At 41.8% G+C, this 19,752-nt stretch overlaps 1 protein-coding gene across 6 annotated transcripts in view; it reads left to right on the forward strand.

Annotated features, from left to right (window-relative positions):
* The window catches only part of PCGF5 (polycomb group ring finger 5), a 117,227-nt gene that overhangs the window by 30,739 nt on the left and 66,736 nt on the right, over positions 1 to 19,752 (forward strand). The gene's annotated exons all lie outside the window — the stretch shown is intronic.

Genomic DNA, 19,752 nt, shown 5'->3' on the forward strand with positions numbered 1-19,752 from the left:
GAAATTGGCTTTTTAATCTTTTTCCCATAAAATACCGTCCCACAGATATTTATTGATGAACTACTATATGCCAGGTCCCTCGCTTGTCACTAGGAATGAAAGAGTGACCATGATGACCCCTGCTTTCAAGTTGCTTAACAGCAGAACTTGAAGAAAAGCAGGTTTGATTAAAGGAGAATGGAGAGGTAGGTGCCAGTGTTTTCTGAAGCACTTTCTGGGCATTTTCGAAGACTTTTTCTTATGCTAATGGTGCTAATGCTTTGTTGCGACTCAGCCCCCTTCAGAACTTAGCATCTAGGAAGGGAGAATGACTTCTGTGAGAACCAGCACTGGATGTTATAAACATGGCTCTTAGGTTGATCGGCTATGACAGGGCTCTTTTTTTTTTTTCAAACCTCTCAACCCAAAGAGAACCTTTCGGAGACCTTTGCCTGAGGATTCAATGGGAGTGGAAGGAGAAGGGAATTAGGCAGAGTGTTCTTGAGTATGGAGCCTGCAGAGGAAAGAAACAACCTGAGATGGCTGGCAAAGGGGGAAGCGTGCTTGAGCCTCGTGCTGAGCAAGCACCCTTGGCTGCTTCCCCACGGCAGTCCCTTCATTAGACGCTGGGTAGTTAGCTGTCCAGAGTGAGACGGACAGGTGGGAGGCACCAGTCAGCGTATCAGAGTAAACAAGAAAGCCTTGGTGATGGTCTGGGAGGGACTCCATGACCTCACCACCTCCAATCTCCCCCTTACTCTCTCTGCGCCAGCTTGAGCACCATCCTGCCTTAGCGCCTCTGCACGTGCCGTGCCCTCTGCCTGGTATACACTCCCCCCAGCCACCCGTACAGTTTAATCCCTCACCTCATTCAGGTCTCTGCTCAGCGTCACCTGGCTAGAGTCCTTCTCCAACCATCGGTTTTAAACAGCACTCCGTCTCTGTCAGCTTTATTTTGCTTCATAGCACTTAACTGCAGCCTGACCTTATGTGTTTATTGTCTGTTTCCTTCTAGGAGAAGGTAAGCTCCATGAGAACAGGCCCTTTGCCTGCTTCACTGCTCTATTTCCTGTGTCAAGAACACCCCCTGCACATTGTAGAAGGAATTAGGAGCTGCACTTTCAAAGAAGAGGCTTGTAGCCTAGAAAATGCTTTTTCCTGAAACTCTTATAAAGAGGAGTTTTATTCAGCCTGGCACTTACCTGTATTCAATTTCAAGACCACTCTAGGTGGGGGAGGGTACAGTCGGTAGTGGTATTCTAACTCTTCTAGAAGGTTGTAGGAGGATGAGGGCCATTTTTAATTGCATTACGTTTTGATCTTTTGCACTTTTTTTTCTATTTCCAACTTTTTATTTCTACAAATTCAAAATCTATAGAAAAGTTGCCAGAATAGTTCAGTGAACACCCATGTACGTTTCACTTAGATGAGCCGTTTAACATTTTGCCACATTTGCTTTATCTCTCTCTATATATATATATATACATATTATTACAGATCTCACTGAACTATTTAGGAATAAGTTGCAGATATGACCCTTCACCTCTAAACACTTCAGTTTGTATCACCTAAAAGGAGATATAGTTACCTTATTCTGGAAATGTAACATTGATACAGTGTCATTAGCTAATGTGCAGACCTGTCTCAATGATGAACTCTTTATCAGTAATATACATGTAACAACAAGAAGGAAGTCTCAATCCAGGAAGAAGCCTGGGATCACACATTCCATTTAGTTATCAAGCCTGTTTAATCTTTTTCAGTTTTTCTTTGTCTTTCATAACATTAACATTTTTGAAAAGTACAGGTCGTTTGCTTTGTAAAATGTCCCTCAATACGGGCTTATTTATGTTTCCTCATGATTAGAGTCAGGTTTTACATTTGGGGGCAGAAATACTACATAAGTGCTACTGTATCCTCCTAAGTGCATCGTCTCAGCAGGTACATATGTCAGGTGGTCCCGTTCCTAGTGATGTTAAATTTGATCACTTGGTTTAGGTAGTGTCCAATAGATTTCTCCACTGTAAAGTTACCTTTATCCTTTTGTAATTCATAATAGTATGTGGAGAGATACTGCAAAGCTGTGTAAATATCCTAGTCCCCCAACAAACGTTCACCTAATGGCTTTAGGATCCCTGGAGATTCTTGCCTGAACCATTATAATGATGGTAGTTGCAAAATGGTGATTTTTCTAACTCTTTAATCACTTATATAGTTATAAGTTGGCCTTCTATTGTAAAGAAGAGCTTCCACTTACCCCATTCATTCATTTGTTATAAATATGGACTCATGGCTTCTTTTCTTTAAATTCAGTGTGTTATAATCCCTTACTATCATTCATTTTGGTGCTCGGATCGTCCTAGACTTGGCCTAACTGCACTGACCCCTAGCATGTGGAGAGAAATACCTAATCCCAGGAGTAAGAAATATTTTTAGTACATTCACAGTGCTTCTGAAATTTTAATTGCATATGAATCACCTGGGGCCCCAGATTCTGCATTCCTAACAAGCTCCCTGGTGGTGCTGATGCTGGCGGTCTGTGGACCGCAGTTGAAGGAGCAAAGGTGTAAGGGTTTGTAGGCTGATCTGGAAGACTTAAAACTGTCTTGCTCTCCCTGTTTTACCACGAAAAATTCCCCTCATTAACATGGAAGAGACTGATTTTTTTTTTTTTAACAATTTAGTGACATTTTTTCTTTTTCAATTAATTTTTATTGGAGTATAGTTGATTTACAATGTTGTGTTAGTTTCTGCTGTACAGCAAAGTGAATCAGTTATGCATATACATATATCTACTCTTTTTTAGATTCTTTTCCTATATAGGTCATTACAGAGTATTGAGTAGAGTTTCCTGTGCTATACAGTAGCTTCTTATTAGTTATCTATTTTATATATAGTAGTGTGTATATGTCAATCATCAAAAAATCTACAAACAATAAATGCTGGTGAGGGTGTGGAGAAAAGGGAACCTTCTTGCACTGTTGGTGGGAATGTAAATTGATACAGCCACTATGGAGAACAATATGGAGGTTCCTTAACAAACTAAAAATAGAACTACCATATGACCCAGCAATCCCATTCCTGGGCATATATCCAGAGAAACCCATAATTCGAAAAGGTACATGCACCCCAATGTTCATTGCAGCACTATTTACAATAGCCAGAACATGGTAGCAACCTAAATGTCCATCAACAGAGGAATGGATAAAGAAGATGTGGTACATACATACAATGGAATATTACTCAGCCATAAAAAGAACGAACTAATGCCATTTGCAGCAGCATAGATGAACTTAGAGATTATCATACTGAGTGAAGTAAGTCAGAGAAAGGCAAGTATCGTTTGATATCACTTATATGTGGAATCTAAAAAAATGGTATAAATGAACCTCTTTACGAAACAGAAATAGGGTCACAGTTGTAGAGCCTGATCTTTTGAAGAGTGTATGAGCTCTGGTAGGCATGGGGGAGAGAAGAGCCATGCCTCTGCTACTTGATTCCCAGAAATCATGATGATGAGGAAAGCTGTATTCCTCTCACTCATCTTATTTTTGCATTTCTCTAGAAATCCTGACCTTCCAGGGAGCTGGCTTCAGCTGATTCCTGGGATCAGGAGAAATAGTGACAACCTCAGTGGAGGGTGTCCCTACTGGTATTCTCCATTAGTCAGATGGAACTTTATTAATACCAACGGGAGATAGGTAGTTTCAACTCTCCTCATCAAAAAATAAATGTTCATTTTCTTCCCCCCCCCCTTTTTTTTTTTCTGTTGGAGTTATGAGCTTCTTGTCATTGGTAGATTTCAGTGGCCTTTAGTCAAATAATTTCCTTTTTCCCATTAAAAGCTATTTCTAGACAGATGATTGTTTGCACCTTGGCCATCTGCGGTTTGTGACCACTACATTCATAAAAATTCCAAATCTATGTGGTATTTTGTACTGCTTAGTCATCTTGTATAATCTATTTACATTTTTATCGGTAATCTTTTTTTTCTAACATCTGGCCTCTAACTTTCATATTTCCCCTACTTTATCCTATTGAAAATTGATGGTGTCTTCCTTATAGAAGCAAACTTTACAAGTGTGGGAATCCCTCTATGGTGGTCTTAGAGGATGCATGACAAATCAGAGGACACCTAATCTTATTGGCTGAATGTTTGTGTCCTCCAGCATTCCTGTGGTGAAATCATGTCTCCCCACCCCCAATATGATGGTGTTAAAAGGTGGGCCTTTGGGAGAAAATTAAGATTAGGTTAAGTCCTAAGGATGGATCCCTCATGAGTGGATTAGTGCCTTTATAAGAATCATGAGAGATGGGACTTCCCAGGTGGTCCAGTGGTTAGGGCTCTGGGCTTCCACTGCAGGGGGCATGGGTTCAAACCCTGATCGAGGAACCAAGACCCCATATGCCTTGCAGTGCAGCCAAAGAATCACGAGAGAGCTTGCTTCCTCTACTCTGCTCTTCGCATGTGTGAGGATACAACCGTGGTCGGCCACCTGCAAACCAGAAGAGGGCTCTCTCCAGCACCCAACCATGGCGCCACCCTGATCTCAGACTTCCAGCCTCCAGAACTGTGAGAAATGTTTCTGTTGTTTATAAGCCGTTCCAGTTTATGGTATTTTGTTCTAGCAGCCTGAACTAAGACACCTGCTGTTATCAAGTTATAGTCATCCTCATTTAGCAGGTACTGATCAGGCTTGGGGAGTGAGTGAGTGTGGAACCAATGTGCACATGCCAGCTCATTTAACAGAGTTCAGAAGATTTCCAAAATGGGTGTTTGTTTTTGTTTGTTTGAATCTCTACCATTTGTATTTTCTGCTGTTTCTCACATTTAAGGAGACAGGTGATAATAGTAGTAGACTTCAGAAAAGCTTGGGTACTTTCTCACTTATGAATGGTTTACAACTTCGTACATCCCAGCGCTCTCCCTTAGCTTCCCCTTCTTTCCGGGAGGCTGGCCCCCACCTCTCTGCTGAGGGGTGCTAGGCCCTCTTCCCCTTATTGCAAGGAATCTACCTGCTATCAGAGCCCCCTTCTCTGCCAGAAAGTGCCATTGCTCTTGTGATTCCTCTCATGGTCACAGCACATATTTGTGTGCTCCTTGAACCGTGCGGAGTTAGTAGGGATTTTATTCTCCCTCTTTGAGTAATGTGTGTATTACAGAAGGGTATTTAATGTAGCCACACTCTGAAAACATTACATCTAAAGGCTAACCTGGCAATCTCCTAGTAAGATATATCAACAAGTAGATACCCTTTAAGTGTTCTTTGTTAGAGTATGCCACCTGAAGGTTTCTAATATCAAGGTGTGTAATTGGCTTAGCCCAGTAAGAGATGATTGTCCCACAGAGGTTCAGTGGTTGCCATAGAAGCATGGGGCCAGCAGAACCTGCAGTCTGTGCGGTCCGCTGTTAGGGTGCTCAGGGGCTTGGCCGTGGCTGGGTGCCCAGGCCCTGGGGGAAGCAGAAAGGCTATCCTAGTGCCTCGTGCTAGACACCTGGTACCGATTAGACCACACCTGCTTTCTGCTGTTTGCTCCCTCTCTTTCCCTCTCCTGTGAGTTACTCTTTAAAAAAAAGCACGGAAAATCAGAAATGCTTCAGATTCTGACCCATCTCTCTGTGTATCTTTGTAACTTCTCAAAACTGTGTTTGCCTTCTGATGATACTCAGAGTGCAGGTTTCACCTCGTTCAAATGTAAAAGCATAAATGGCTCATTCTGACCCTGAAAAATTCTCAGGTGAGCTGCTTCACCAAAACCTCTGTGGGACTATGACAGCATCCTTCACAGTGCCCCAAACAGTGTTTAACGTGGAGGTACTAGGAAGAGTTTGTTAAATAAATGATCCAGAGCAAAAAAGAACGGCAACTGGGTGCATTTTATTTTCATTTTCCATCTTACCAGCCTTTTCGAAACATCATTTTGATTCCAACAAACTGGGATCCCTCGTTCTCTTTCCAGTGCTGTGTTTGAACACGGCTCGAGTGTCAGTCCCTGGCTGTTTACACTCTCACATATGCATAGACTGGTGCTATCTAAACACAGAAATGCCTTCTTAGTTGGCATGATCAGCTGGGGAAATCGGTTATTCAGTTGAAGAATACTCTGGAAGTTATGTGCACCTTTACGTGTGCCCCAAAAGTCTTGAGATGATTTCCCAGGTGTTTCATGACAGTGCCCTGCATTATTTTACTCAGTGTATTGCCGTGAGGTTGTTATAAAATCAGCAGCATGTATTGAGCATCTGCTCGGTTCACGAACCTATGCTGGGTCCTGTCTGTCCCAGCCTCCAGGGTGTTTTCCCACCTGACCTGGTAGACCGCATAAACACCAAACATCAGTACTCATCCTAAACTCGTTAAAACATCAGGTGCACGGGTCTCTAGCAGTTCTCAGAAAAGAGAGACTCAAATGAGGTGGGAAGGCTGGAAGAAGGAACAATTTGAGAAGATGTAGAATTGTAGTTGGCCTTCCTGGATGGTGAGGAGGAGGAAATAGAGCATCCCATCTGGTGGGGAGCGGTGTAAATAAGCCCAGGTTAGAGGTTGGTGTTCACATTGTGTTTGCGGGACAGTGAGAAGCTCGCTGCAGCTGTGGAGAGGAGGTGCTGTGTTGGAGAGAGTGGAGCTAGGATGATGAAGGTTGTCTGGTTCCAGGCTCCAGAGGTGCTGTGCTTATGCAGAGCAAAGTGGTCTGGAAGGTGGTCCAGCAGCACCAGAGCACTCCTGGAACTGCCCTGCTGGGTTCCACGCCTCCTCCATCCATCGTGAGCTGTGTGGTCCTAGTTGTCATGCAAACTCTCTGTGCCATGATTTCATTTGTTAGATGAGGACATTGCTGGGTACTTGGCAGAGCTCACTACATTATTTGTTGTTGACCAAGGGAGAGAAGCAGTGGCTTTAGAAAGCTGACTCTGACCTGCAGGATAGGTTGAGTGAAGCTTGAGGAGGGTTCGTGGGGCTGCCTTTTGCCTAGATGGCATCTGAGATAGGATTTCAAAGGTGTCACCGAATTCCAGCCTTTATGTACAAGAAGGAACAGGAAAGCATAGAGGATGACGTGTTGAGTTGAGGCCATTCCGTTCCCACCACATCTCCATTTCACAGATCTTTAGGAATGATCATGCTTGACAGTCATTCAGGAACGATTTGGTCAGAGTAGTTGGCAGTGCCCCTTAACGGCCACAGGGAACTCTTAGGCTGGTTGGTTAGAGGAAATGAATTATTGGGCCAGAAGTAACTGGAAGTTTATTTGCTTTTTATTTTGTACCCACTTGGTTAATATTTTGTACTGTGTACCTAGAGGCTGCTGTGCAGACAGGGATGAGATAGAGAACTGAATCTGAATAACTCAAAGTGGAAAATAACTGTGAATATCCCTATAAGGATTGTAGTGTCTAACTACGGTTAACTCATGCATGCCACTTCTCTCTGTCTGTTGTCTTTACACTTTGGGTGGGTAAGAAAATGGAAGGCACCTCCTTATATAAAAACAAGAATTCTGTTTCATGTCTTTTCTTGAAGCTTTTCTTTCTTTTAACTATAAAACCTTTAGCTGAAAGTAAGTTGAATTCATCATTGTACTAGGAAGTTTGCATTTTTACTAAGCTTGGTGTCATCCGTCTTTGTAAAGATATAAGTTGCACTTCAGTCCTGTCTTCATGGTAGAAACTGTATGAGAAAACTTACAGCGTGAGCATTATACTACATGAAGAAACAGCATCTTCAAAGGATAACACTACAAAACACTCACATTTTTGTTTATCACAGTAAGTTTTACTTCCTAAGTGCTACTTGTCTATATTTTGATTCTGAATATTATAGATGTTACCATATGTGGTATAGAGTGTTCTTATGTGCAGTTTAAATGGTTTCCAGAGTCAAGGTTTACAAATGCTAGTAGTTCTGATATATTGCTCCAAACATAATGCCAGGCATTGACGGGCATCATCAGCTGTTAATTAGTCTTGATACTTGTCTCTTATAAAGCGTAAAAGAGATAATCAGTTAAAAGTGAGTGTGACTCTAGGGCTTCCCTGGTGGCGCAGTGGTTGAGAGTCCGCCTGCCGATGCAGGGGACACGGGTTCGTGCCCCGGTCCGGGAAGATCCCACATGCCGTGGAGTGGCTGGGCCCGTGAGCCATGGCCGCTGAGCCTGCGCGTCCGGAGCCTGTGCTCCACAACGGGAGAGGCCGCAGCAGTGAGAGGCCCACGTACCGCAAAAATTAAAAAAAATTTAAAAAATTAAAAAAAAGTGCGTGTGACTCTAATATTTGAAGAAATACATCTCTCTAGTTCTTAGCCCATGTAGTCTTTAAAATATACCATGCATATGTGTGTGTACATGTGTGTTTGTGTATATATGTATCAAGTAATCTCTGTAACTGTTCTGTTATATGTAGCACAAATTAATTCTGTGCCAGATATTGTAAATATCATGTGAACTGATCAAAAAGAATATCTAGAATTAAGTGCAGTATAAATTGATTTTAAAACAACCGTATTCTGGCTTGTACACTTGGGAAAATTACATTAATGTGAATGGGGATTCACTACTCCTCCCTTGCTTTTCAGTTCAGTTGACCCTTTTCCTTCTTTGTCTTCCTCAGACCCTGATGTAATCACCCTTAGCTTTCTCTCAGCCTCCATTCCTATACCCCATGTGTCTCCACACGTGTTAGCCTTTTGTTCAGTCCATTCATCCGTTTGTCAATCATGGCTGTCTGCAAATCAGTACTACTCGAAATATGGTAACCAATTCAAATGGATTCTCAGTGCTGGGTTTTTTGTTTCTTTGTTTTTAAATCCTTCTATATGTGCCTGGACAAATTCTCTCTCATTTCCTGTAGCCATGATCCTAAATTTGATTAGTGTCCTTGAATTCTTTAACCCAGTGGTAGCTGAGTTGTAGTCCCTTCTGGTGGAAACATCCCTGGAGAGAGTTTCCCTCCCCTGCAACGTGCAGTTCTGGTGCTGCTGCTGCAGTCTCTGCTGCTGTCGTTATGTGGCCGTCTTCTCTCTGCGCATCTGTGTCTTCACATGATGTTCTCCCTATTTGTCTGTCTCCTATTCTTATAAGTAAGCTAGTCCTCTTTTTTTTTTTTTTTTTTTTTTTTTGCGGTACACGGGCCTCTCACTGTCGTGGCCTCTCCCATTGAGGAGCACAGGCTCCGGACGCGCAGGCTCAGCGGCCATGGCTCATGGGCCCAGCCGCTCCGCGGCATGTGGGATCCTCCCGGACCGGGGCATGAACCCGTGTCCCCTGCATCGGCAGGCAGACTCTCAACCACTGCACCACCAGGGAAGCCCATACGCTAGTCCTCTTAAAGTAAGAGCCCAACTACTCTAGTACGACCTCATTGTAACTTATACCTTCAAAGACCTTTTCTCCAAATAAAGTCACATTCACAGGTTTCAGGGGTTAAGACTTTTATATATATCTTTTGGGGGCACACAGTTCAACCCATAATAGGCATTCAGAAGAAATCTGTGCGGATGTTTATTTAACATGTAATGTTTAATCTTTAATGTGGCAATTAAAACAATGACGTTAATGAATAAAGTACAAAAGTATGAAGTGTTCACGTTGTTGTTGAGTATGGGTATTATAAATGTCAACTTTTAACAGATTCTATTTATTCAGTGTATTAATGACTAGTGTTTATTGTTGGATACTTCTAAAGTGAATTAACTTATGACATAAAGGCTTCATACAAGCATTCATGCCAATGCTAATAAATTCAGTTTCTAACTACAGAAATTCTTTCCTTTTCCAGTAGAAATGAGTACTTCACCTAAAACTTCAGGCTTCATTGGTAAAGAGCGTTAAAGAACAAATTGTTCAGGAAATACTGTAAAGGAAATGGTGGTCTACTAATTTATAATCATCAAATTCCAGTTAACTTCCCTGTCAGTATTTGTGATAAGTATCATCCTTCTTAAATTTTAGGAAGTGAAATATGATTGTAAGTTGTTCAAATCAAGAACAATTCTTGACAAAACTTACCTTTTAAAAGCATAAATGAATACATGTAATTACTTCTCTTCCTTGGACTTTTCTGCAGTGTTCTTAATTTAGTAAATTAAAAATGCCAGCATTTACATGATCTAATGTCAAAACCTCTCCTTTTGTAATTCAGCAATATAGTAGTGAATGGTCCTCAGTCTTGATGACTTGAGTGAAAAGTACTTTGAAACTCTTTTCCTCTGTGCACAGATCCTTCTTGATTTACATGTAACAGTCATCCAAAAAGCTAGAAGGGGCGAATATCATTAGTACTTGGGCTGTGTAAATTTCTTTGTTCAGCATCTGTAGAAATGGAAGCATCCCTCCTTGTCCCTAGACTATGAGGCCAGATCTAGTTCCCAGAGACTCAGTATTCTTATTTCAAGTGTGCTCTCTCTTGTTGCAGCTGTTGTCCTTCAAAGGGCAAAGGAGATGGGAAGGTGAACGCTCACCTCCCTGTCCTTCAGGGCTTCTTCTGAGACCAGGGTCCAGGCCGCAGTGAGGCTGAAGATGACATGTACACACACTCCAGCATGGCTTCCCCGGGTCAGGCCAGCTTGCAGCACTGTCCATCAGTATGTAAGCAGAAAGCTTACCCCTCGAAGCCCTGTGTTTTCTCTCAGATCAGCACTCTAGAATCCTAGGTAGAATGGGCAAGTACTTCTTTAAATGCCACTAGGACGATTTGGTGTTTTGAAGTCAGAGGTGGGAGACTAAGCCTGCTCTTTGGCAAACAGGAGAGAATGTTTTTGTTTAATATTCCTTTTCCTTTTGTTGGTAAACTTTCTGCATCGTGACTTAGGAGAAATATCAGATTATGCAGACCTTTACAAAGAGGAATAAAAGATTGTTTCTAACTCCCCTAGCTGTTTGATGATGACGATAGTGATGAGGATGACCCCCTTCTCATAGTTAAGCCACTATATCCTACTCATTGCCTGGAAAATAGAAATCTTAAAGTTAGTTTAAATTGTTGCACTAAAAACATTTTGGTTTGAGACGGTCGTCAGAAGCTTATTGCCACTATAGAAGTTTTCAACCCTGGGATATAGGGAAGTTTTTAATTGCTGTCATCTATGCATGTTCACAGAGATATTCTCTAGGTCAGGAGCTGGCAAAATACAGCCCAAGGGCCAAATCTTGCTCACTGCCTGTTTCTTAAATAAAGTTTTATTGGAAAATAGCTAGCTACATCCATTTGTTTACATACTGTCTTTGGCAGCCTTTGCCCTATGTGGTCAGAGTTGCATGGTTGAGACAGATATCATATGGCCCACAAGGACTAAAACGTTCCCACCTGACTCATTACAGATGCAGTTCACTCTAGGTAATGCTCCCAAATTGTACAACCATATGATTGAAGATTTTCAAGGCCCATTAGAGATGATGTATCCCAAGTCTAAAGCATTTTTATAGATGGGCAGATCAGGGCTCGTGAAGTGACTTGCCAAGGGTCTTACTGTTTGCTGGTGATTTCTTTTTCCTTTTTTAAAAAAGGAAGATCTTTTATCCCAGAACTTTTTTAAAATTGTGATAAAATAAACATAACACAAATTTTACCATTTAACCATTTTTAAGTGTACAGTTCTGTGGCATTAAGTACATGCATATTGTTGTACTGCCATCACCACCATCAAGCTCCAGAACTTTTTCATCTTCCCGAACAGAAACTCTGTACCCATTAAACAATAACTTTTCGTTCCCATCGCTGCCCCCCACCAGCCCCAAGCCCCTGGCAACTCCCATTCTATTTTCTGTTTCTATGAATTTGACTACTCTAAGTACCTCCTATAAGTGGAAAAATACGATATTCATCCTTTGTGACTAGCTTATCCATAACTTTTTAATTGAAGGAACTATGCTTTACAGAAACAGGAAAATCCTAGCCTTCTCCCTGACTGACTCACCACTTGTCTTGGACCAGGGTAAGCTGATCAACTTTTCTTAATATCCGAGACTATACCCAGGTCGCTCAGTTGAAGTTTTAAATGTTCATAAAACTCTACACTGCTGTGTACATCCTATTTCTTGATTTCACCTTGATGAGTAATTTAAGCCATGATTTTCATATTTTACACACTTACCACTTAGAGAGTAATCTTTTAAAATTCTTAGAGGAGGAGGAAGGGTACCTGGCAGGAAAGTTAGGTGACTGTTACCTCCATGTACATCCTAAAAGCAGATAAATTGTATGAAGGCATTTGTTATAAGTATTTGTTTCTCATCAGGCCTTAAATTATGTCCTATGTTTTCATTGTTTTGTCTAGGTATGAAATTCTTAAAATTAACTCAGCAAGCATTTGTTAGCTTACTATGTACAAAGTGCATTACTTATAGTGTCTCATATAATCCTCATAAAAATTCCTCTGAGGTATGTACTTTTAATTATATCCATTTAAGCAGTGAGAAAACTGAGGCAGGAAACAGTTCTTTGCCCTAGAACACAGAGTAGTACAAGATTGTACCAGAATTTGAACATGGGCAGTTGGCTGCGAAGTCAGAATTCGTTTATTTGCTTATACATTCCTTCATTCAACACATATTTAATGAGAGCCTATTATGTTTTAGACTTACTTTGGCCACGCCGTGCGGCCTGTGGGATCTTAACTCCGATGAGGGATCGAACCCACGTCCCCTGCAGTGGAAGTGCAGACCACCAGGGAAGTCCCATATTATGTTCTAGACTTGATTCAAGGGATACAGCAGTAATGATAAAGTCCTGGCCCTCATGGGGTGTATGCTCTGTTAACTGTTTTCTATACAGCCATATTGTATTCTCATTCATCATCTAATCCAAGACGCTTTGATACTGGTGCTTTTTTCAGCTTCTCTTCAAGAAGGTTTCAAGGGCTTCCCTGGTGGCTCAGTGGTTGAGAGTCCGCCTGCCAATGCAGGGGACACGGGTTTCTGCCCCGGTCTGGGAGGATCCCACATGCCGCGGAGTGGCTGGGCCCGTGAGCCATGGCCCCTGAGCCTGCGCGTCTGGAGCCTGTGCTCTGCAACAGGAGAGGCCACAACAGTGAGAGGCCCGCGTACCGAAAAAAAAAAAGAAGGTATCAAAAGAAGGTATGATAACTGGCAGTTTTTCCAGTCATCTGGGAGAACCCCTTTCAACAGACAGAAATGAAGGAACCGTTGAGGACAAATACTGTTTCTATCTTCTTGAACCATCAAGAAGCTTCTGAGACTAATACAGGGTTTGTCATCCTGCAGGTCAAGAATTAAGAATGCCTATCTAACACTATAGCTAATCCTTCCCTCCCCACCACTGCTTTAATTTAAGCCAGTTTTCTCGTAACTTTTCTGCAAACCCGGACGAAACTTGTTCAGTATCTTAGTCATTAAGTCTTTGAATAGTTGAAGACAGTGTGAAGACGCTAACTCGCCTTTTGTTTTCAGAAGGTCCTTTTTTGTTTTTGTTTTTAGTCCAAGATGGAACTGTGAAGCACAAGAGAGAAGATTGCCTTTGGTGGTTTGGCATCCTCCTCTTTTCAGATCTGCTTTCCTTCCTCCTGATGGCTCCCCAGCCTCCCAGCCAACAAAGTGTTACAGTTAATACCCTGCTAAAGTGTTAACTCATAACTAGAGCCTCATGTCCTTCCTGTCTGTTCTCCCTGCCTATGGACTAAGAATCCTACTAATTCTCATTAGCTGAGAACAGATAGCTGGAGATGGCTCGTAAGGGCTTAATTATGACCCTGCCTGGAGAATTTGCATTTTAATGGAAAATATTTTTGCTACCCCTTCATTCAAGGGGAGTGAACAAAGATTTAACATACCACTTCTACAAGGTTGAACTAACCCAAATTATTAAGCATTTTTGTGGAACTAGTTTTCTTTGTACAACTTTGAATTGCTCAGTGAATTATTTAGGTTTCCCCATCTTTTTAGTAAAAATCGAGTGTGATGAGTATTGAGCTCAGTGCTTTCTGACCATTGCATGCCTTACTTTATGCTGTGTCTTGGTTCCACTGCCCTGCCAGGAGTGTCTCACTCATTCTACAAACATTCTTGGGTATATCTTACTATCAGGGCCTCTGTTGGGTGGGACAGGATTACTAGGTACTATTCTACTGCTGGTGGTCCGCAGAATTCCTACTTATACTTTATATTTTTGCAGTCCTTTATCATTTACAACTTACAAAAAAATTTCTCACTAATCTCATGTAATCTTATATATGCTCATTATAACAATGCACAAGTATAAAAGAAAATCTTCCCTGTAGGCCAGTGATTAAGGTAATATTAGTCTCAATTTTCACAGGAAGAAAATGAAGCCAAGGGAAGTTAAGGGACTTGCTCTTACTAAAAACGAGGTTCGGGCTTCTCTGGTGGCGCAGTGGTTGAGAGTCCCCCTGCCGATGCAGGGGACACGGGTTCGTGCCCCGGTCCGGGAAGATCCCACATGCCGCGGAGCGGCTGGGCCTGTGAGCCATGGCCGCTGAGCCTGCGCGTCCGGAGCCTGTGCTCCGCAACGGGAGAGGCCACAATAGTGAGAGGCCCGCATACCGCAAAAACAAAAACAAAAACGAGGTTCTCTTGACTCTGGGTACAGCGTCCTTTCTTCTAAACCACAGCTACCTGTAAAGTTAGGACTTTTTCAATTCGTGTGCCTGCTTTTCTCTGATAGTTGAATGTCGATGTCACTAAGTTTCTATATTGCACTTGCCCCAGTTGAATTTCATATCTTTTTTTTTGATAGAACATTTTTTTCCTCATTTTTCTATAGTCACTTCTAACTTAGAATCATCTACATTCAGATTTGATGGAATATTCTAAGTTTCTGCATTTGTGCATTTATGATCTTCAGGGATTTAATCTGACCTCTCAAAATAACAGTTGTGGCTCTGTGCTGATGTTTTAAACTATGGTAGCCCTGATGGAGTAAATCCAGTCTTTCCTTATAGTCTGTGCCTATTTTAGTTCCATTCTCTGTTCTTCCAGTATAAGTGGAACTTGCCCTAGACAACTGTTGACATCACAGTGAGGAAACTACAGCTAGTTTTTTCTGCCTCTCAAGGGAGAAAAGAAAATTTGGTTGGTTTGTCCCTTTAGCGTAATGTATCTAAAGCACTTTAAAATATTTATTAAGCTAGTTGCACAGTCTTTAGCAGACTAATCTTGTCTCTATTCCTAATGCTATTTATCTGTTCTCACTTTTAGTATTTTGACTTCTCATTTTTTCTCTGGCTTTCTCATTTATTTTTCATATCCATAGCTTTTGGTATTTTGCCTTGCTGTCTTTGTAACTGGCAGAATCTTAAGCATGCAGGGCTAGTTTCTTGACCACCCATAGTACTTCTTTCAACTGGAGTTTTTGTCATTTGATTCTCTTTCATTTGACACTTTTTTAATAAATTTGGTGTACTGCTCCATAATTGTTTCTTGTGGATAAGTCTCTACTCCCTGGTGTGATTTTAATTAGCAGTCCTGGAGGGCAGGGATTAACATACCCTTTGTAAGGATCCCTCCAAGAAGAAATTCCCCCCAAAATACACAGAATGTCTTAGAGTGTGTGCAGTTATTCAGTTTTTCAGTCAATATTTATTTGAATGATTACTGTTTGCCATCCACTCTGCTAGGCATGCACAGTCAAGTGGTGGATTCACTGGGCTTATGTGCTAGCAGTTGGTTCAGACAAGTTAACCAGGTAATACAAGACAGTGTAACGTGGGGCTTGAGAGAATAAGGATGAGTTTCTCTCTCTCTCTCTCTCTCTCTCTCTCTCTCTCTCTCTCTCTCTCTCTCTCTCTCTCTCTCTCTCTCTCTCTCTCTCTCTCTCTCTCTCTCTCTCTCTCTCTATACACACACACACACACACACACACGGCACTATATGTGTGTGTGTGTGTATGTGTGTGTGTATATATATATATATATATATATATATATATATATAGTGTATGTACATCAAGGAGGCGCCTCATCTACTTTGAGGTTTCTGAGAATGTGGCCTTTGAGATCATCAGATACCCAAAGAATAAATAAGGGTTGGGCAGATTTAGCAAGGGTGGGGAGGGATAGAATTGGGACAGGATGCTCATTTGAAAGAACAGCCATCTCTAGCGCTAGAGGGTAAAAAGGTTCATTATGACTGCAGCATGGAGTTCAATGGAGAGGCTGTAGAAGTGACAGGGATATGGGGTGGGCTTATTAAGTATTGGGGCTTTATCTTAAGAACAAGGGTTTTTTTAAGTCAGGGAGCAGCATGATCAAATTTTCAGTTAGAAAGCGTCCTCTTCTCTGGCTGTGCTGTGGAGAGTGGTTTGGCAGAGAAGAGCTGTAGGGAGACAGTCTAAGAGTTCATTGAAGTAACGGGGGTGGGTAGAAATGATGGTGATCTGAACCAGGGTAGGTTAAGTTAAAGGATTCAAGAGACATTTAGCAGAGACAGTCCTTGAGAATTATTGATTACAAGGGAGGGTTATGTTAAGAGAAAAAGACACATGGTCAAGGGTGATTGGAAGTTCTCTGTTCCTTCCCATTCCTCCATCATTGATTTTAGGCAGTCATAGATTTTGAGCTGTAATATCCATGGCCATAAAATAAATACATTCAGGCCCAGTAGGACACTTTAAATTTTAATATTTTCTAAAATCTCTGTAGGATGACTTTTAGATTACAGAGGGTAGTTTTATGTTAGAGATAGTCTATGTTAAAAGCTTAAATAGCATACTTAGGTATATAAAATAATTGACAATCATGGAAAAGTCATTTAATATTTCAGGGAAATGTAAAGATGTAACTCTTTTAAAATGTTATGCTATTAAACATCTGTTCATCGATGATGTATTTATTAGGCAAGGAAGGAATGTGAACTTTTCAGTACAGAATTACCCATCCATGGCCCAGCCTTAACTGAAATAAAACTCTAGACATAAAGTATAAAGTAATGAAAACATTTGTTAGGTACGCAGATAGCTCCAAGTAGTTCCAAGGGTTGTCAAGAGCCAATTGTGGTTTCCTGGAAGAATCTGGATCAATGATCAAATGAAACAAGCTATCACTGTGGGATTTTGCTGCTTTGATGGGAAATCACCACTGGCCAGTTCACTGCTAAGTACTCTGTAGTCGCCATTTCCCTCCCTCCCTTCATTTATTCTTCCCTCCCTTTGTTCCTTTATTTCCTTGTACGTTAATCTTTTTCTTACCTAACCCCTCTTAACTTCTTGGGTTTGAGAAGTTCTCTTAAGACGTGTAAATAATATGGAACTGGTACCTTTGTTTTGGTCTTGGCTTTACCAAAATGAACTCTGTGATTATGAATTTGTCACTTCTCAGGATCTTGGTTTCTACATCTGTAAAATGAGACAGCTCAAGTAGATTAGTGATAAGGGGACTCTCAGCTGTGATCTTTTACCTGCCTTTTCTCTTTCCTGGTCCTGTATATCTAGTTGCTCCCAGGCCTTTGTTTACTTGAGGGTCCCACTGGTTTTTGAGATTTGTTATCAAAGCCACCCCCTCATACTGAGGCTTCTATGGTTTGTTCCAGTCCCCACAGTCAGAACCAAGGGACTAAGGGGTGAGCTACTGGAAAGTAGAAAGCAGTCGTAAGGGAGGAGATGCCACACAGCAGCTAAGAGTCCTATGTTTAAATCCTCAGAACTTACACGAGTCAGGAAACTGGCCCCTTCTTAACATTCCCTCTCGCCATTTTTTTTGTTATTTTTTTAACCAGACACATGTTTGAGGTTTTGTTTTTTCTTTTTTGTGTGTGCGCATTTTTTTTCTTGGAATGGGCAGGGTGGGGTGGTAGCTGAAGAGGGGAAAGGAGAAACTACTGAACACTTTACTACAAACCATGCTGCCTCGGGACACGAAGCACAGATTTTCTTACAAAGGCTGTGCTTCCAGGTCCACCATTTGCAGTTTCATTATGGCAACCCCACCTCCATGTCTATCTTCAGGTACTGCTCTGTAGCATATTTCTGACCCCTCCCTCCATTACTAATGTAAGTCCTCCTAATATCCATCTCAAGCTCATCTCCTCAGGGAATGCTGATTAACCCCACTTCGTATTGATCACCAATAACACTTAAGCCCCCTGGACTTCATTAAGTGTTATTCTTTAAAAATACATTTAAAATAGCTTCAGATGCAAATTAGGAAAATAAGTCATAATGTATATGTTGTAGTTTATACAGTGAAATCGTCCATTACATATTTTTTTAAATATCTATTTTATATATTTATTTGGTTGTGCCAGGTCCTAGATGCCGCAGGTGGGTTTCTTAGTTGCGGCATGCATGTGGGATCTAGTTCCCTGACCAGGGATCGAACCCAGGCCCCCTGTGTTGGGATCGCGGAGTCTTAACCACTGCGCCACAAGGGAAGTCCCCCATTACATATTTTAAATATACTAGAAATAGGGTGACTTTTCACATATTGATATGTTTAGTTAGTTTCCAAGATGAAAGATCTGGAGAGGAATCCTGCAACTATAAAGTCATTTTATCGGACTTGTTTTCTTTGCTCATTGTGATTGCCAGGACTTGCTGAAGTTGGTCCCAGCTTGGAAATTGGCATGTATACTTTTGCACAATGGTTCTTATAAGGACTATGAAAATGTGGTCGTTGAAAACTGTTTCAGAAAATGTATTGCTCCTGCTATGATGTTAAAAATGGTAATTTTTAAAGGTTATGTCCACTCTACCTAAGTTTAGTTATAAATTGGATGATTTTTAAAGCTGTCTTGTCTACTTCTTGGTGTATTTTAAATTTGAAATGGATCCTTGAACACTTGCACCCTGCTAGACCAGTGGTCACTGGGTTCCTTGGTTTGCCACTAGAGCCGTCTCCACTCTGGTATTACTAAGGTGACTCATGTCGTTTGGAGGTAAGGCAAATACTTTGCACTAATTTCCCCCCATCCCTTCTCCATTACTGTCAGCTCCCTAGCCATCACTGCCCTCACTTCTCCAGAGGCAAAGAGGATGTAATTGCAGCACCTTTTCCTCTTTCTAATGCACAAGATTGAAAGTTGCCCTTGGCAGATACCCTTTGGGATGTTCTTTTGAACTTTTGTTTACTGGTGTACACCATGCTGATTTGCATGCTATTTTAGGATTACTGGATTGCAGTCTTCTAAGCAACAAAGAACCAAGTCTAATTTATGTTTAGCAAAATACTGGTTGTAGTAGAAATTTGTAAGTTTGTGGAATGCAGTATATTAGGATTGAATGACTTTGAGGAATCCTTTAATGTATGCTTTTGAATAAATTTTTTGCGCTTGTAGTTCTTAAAGTCCACTAGAAAGAGAACTGGGGTTGGTTGGTTGGTTTGTTTTGAACCTTGCAAGCAGTAAGAACTCTTCACCTTTCCACGAACACGCCCCACCCCCATCGTTCTCCCTTGCTTCCAGTTGTCCTTGATCCTGATCTCCAGACACCACGCCCAGTAACAAGTTCCTTAGTGGTTCTTAAATAGGGTGCAAATCAAGCGGCCTTCGTCCCCACCGCGGCCCACGTGGGGCTAGTTTGGGGAAGACGCAGCTGAGTAGACAATTTCGCAGGGTGACTCATTCTCAGCACCGACCATCGCTTGTAAACCCGCCAGGGAAAATATGCCAGACATTGTTATGATGAAAACGACTGGGAGGGGTCGGTGGTGAGGAGAAGAAGAACTGAGATAAAATTTGGTCAAATCTACCGTCGCCCTGTAAGCCGGGCGGCGAGGCGGACGGGGCGGCCGGGGTACCTGCGAGGAGCTCGGGCGGGCGGGCGTGGCCTGCGGGCGTGGCGGCGGGGGGCGTGGAGGGGGCGGGGCCGGC

The sequence above is a fragment of the Lagenorhynchus albirostris genome, chromosome 16, assembly GCF_949774975.1.
Source record: "Lagenorhynchus albirostris chromosome 16, mLagAlb1.1, whole genome shotgun sequence".
Classification (NCBI taxonomy): domain Eukaryota; kingdom Metazoa; phylum Chordata; class Mammalia; order Artiodactyla; family Delphinidae; genus Lagenorhynchus; species Lagenorhynchus albirostris.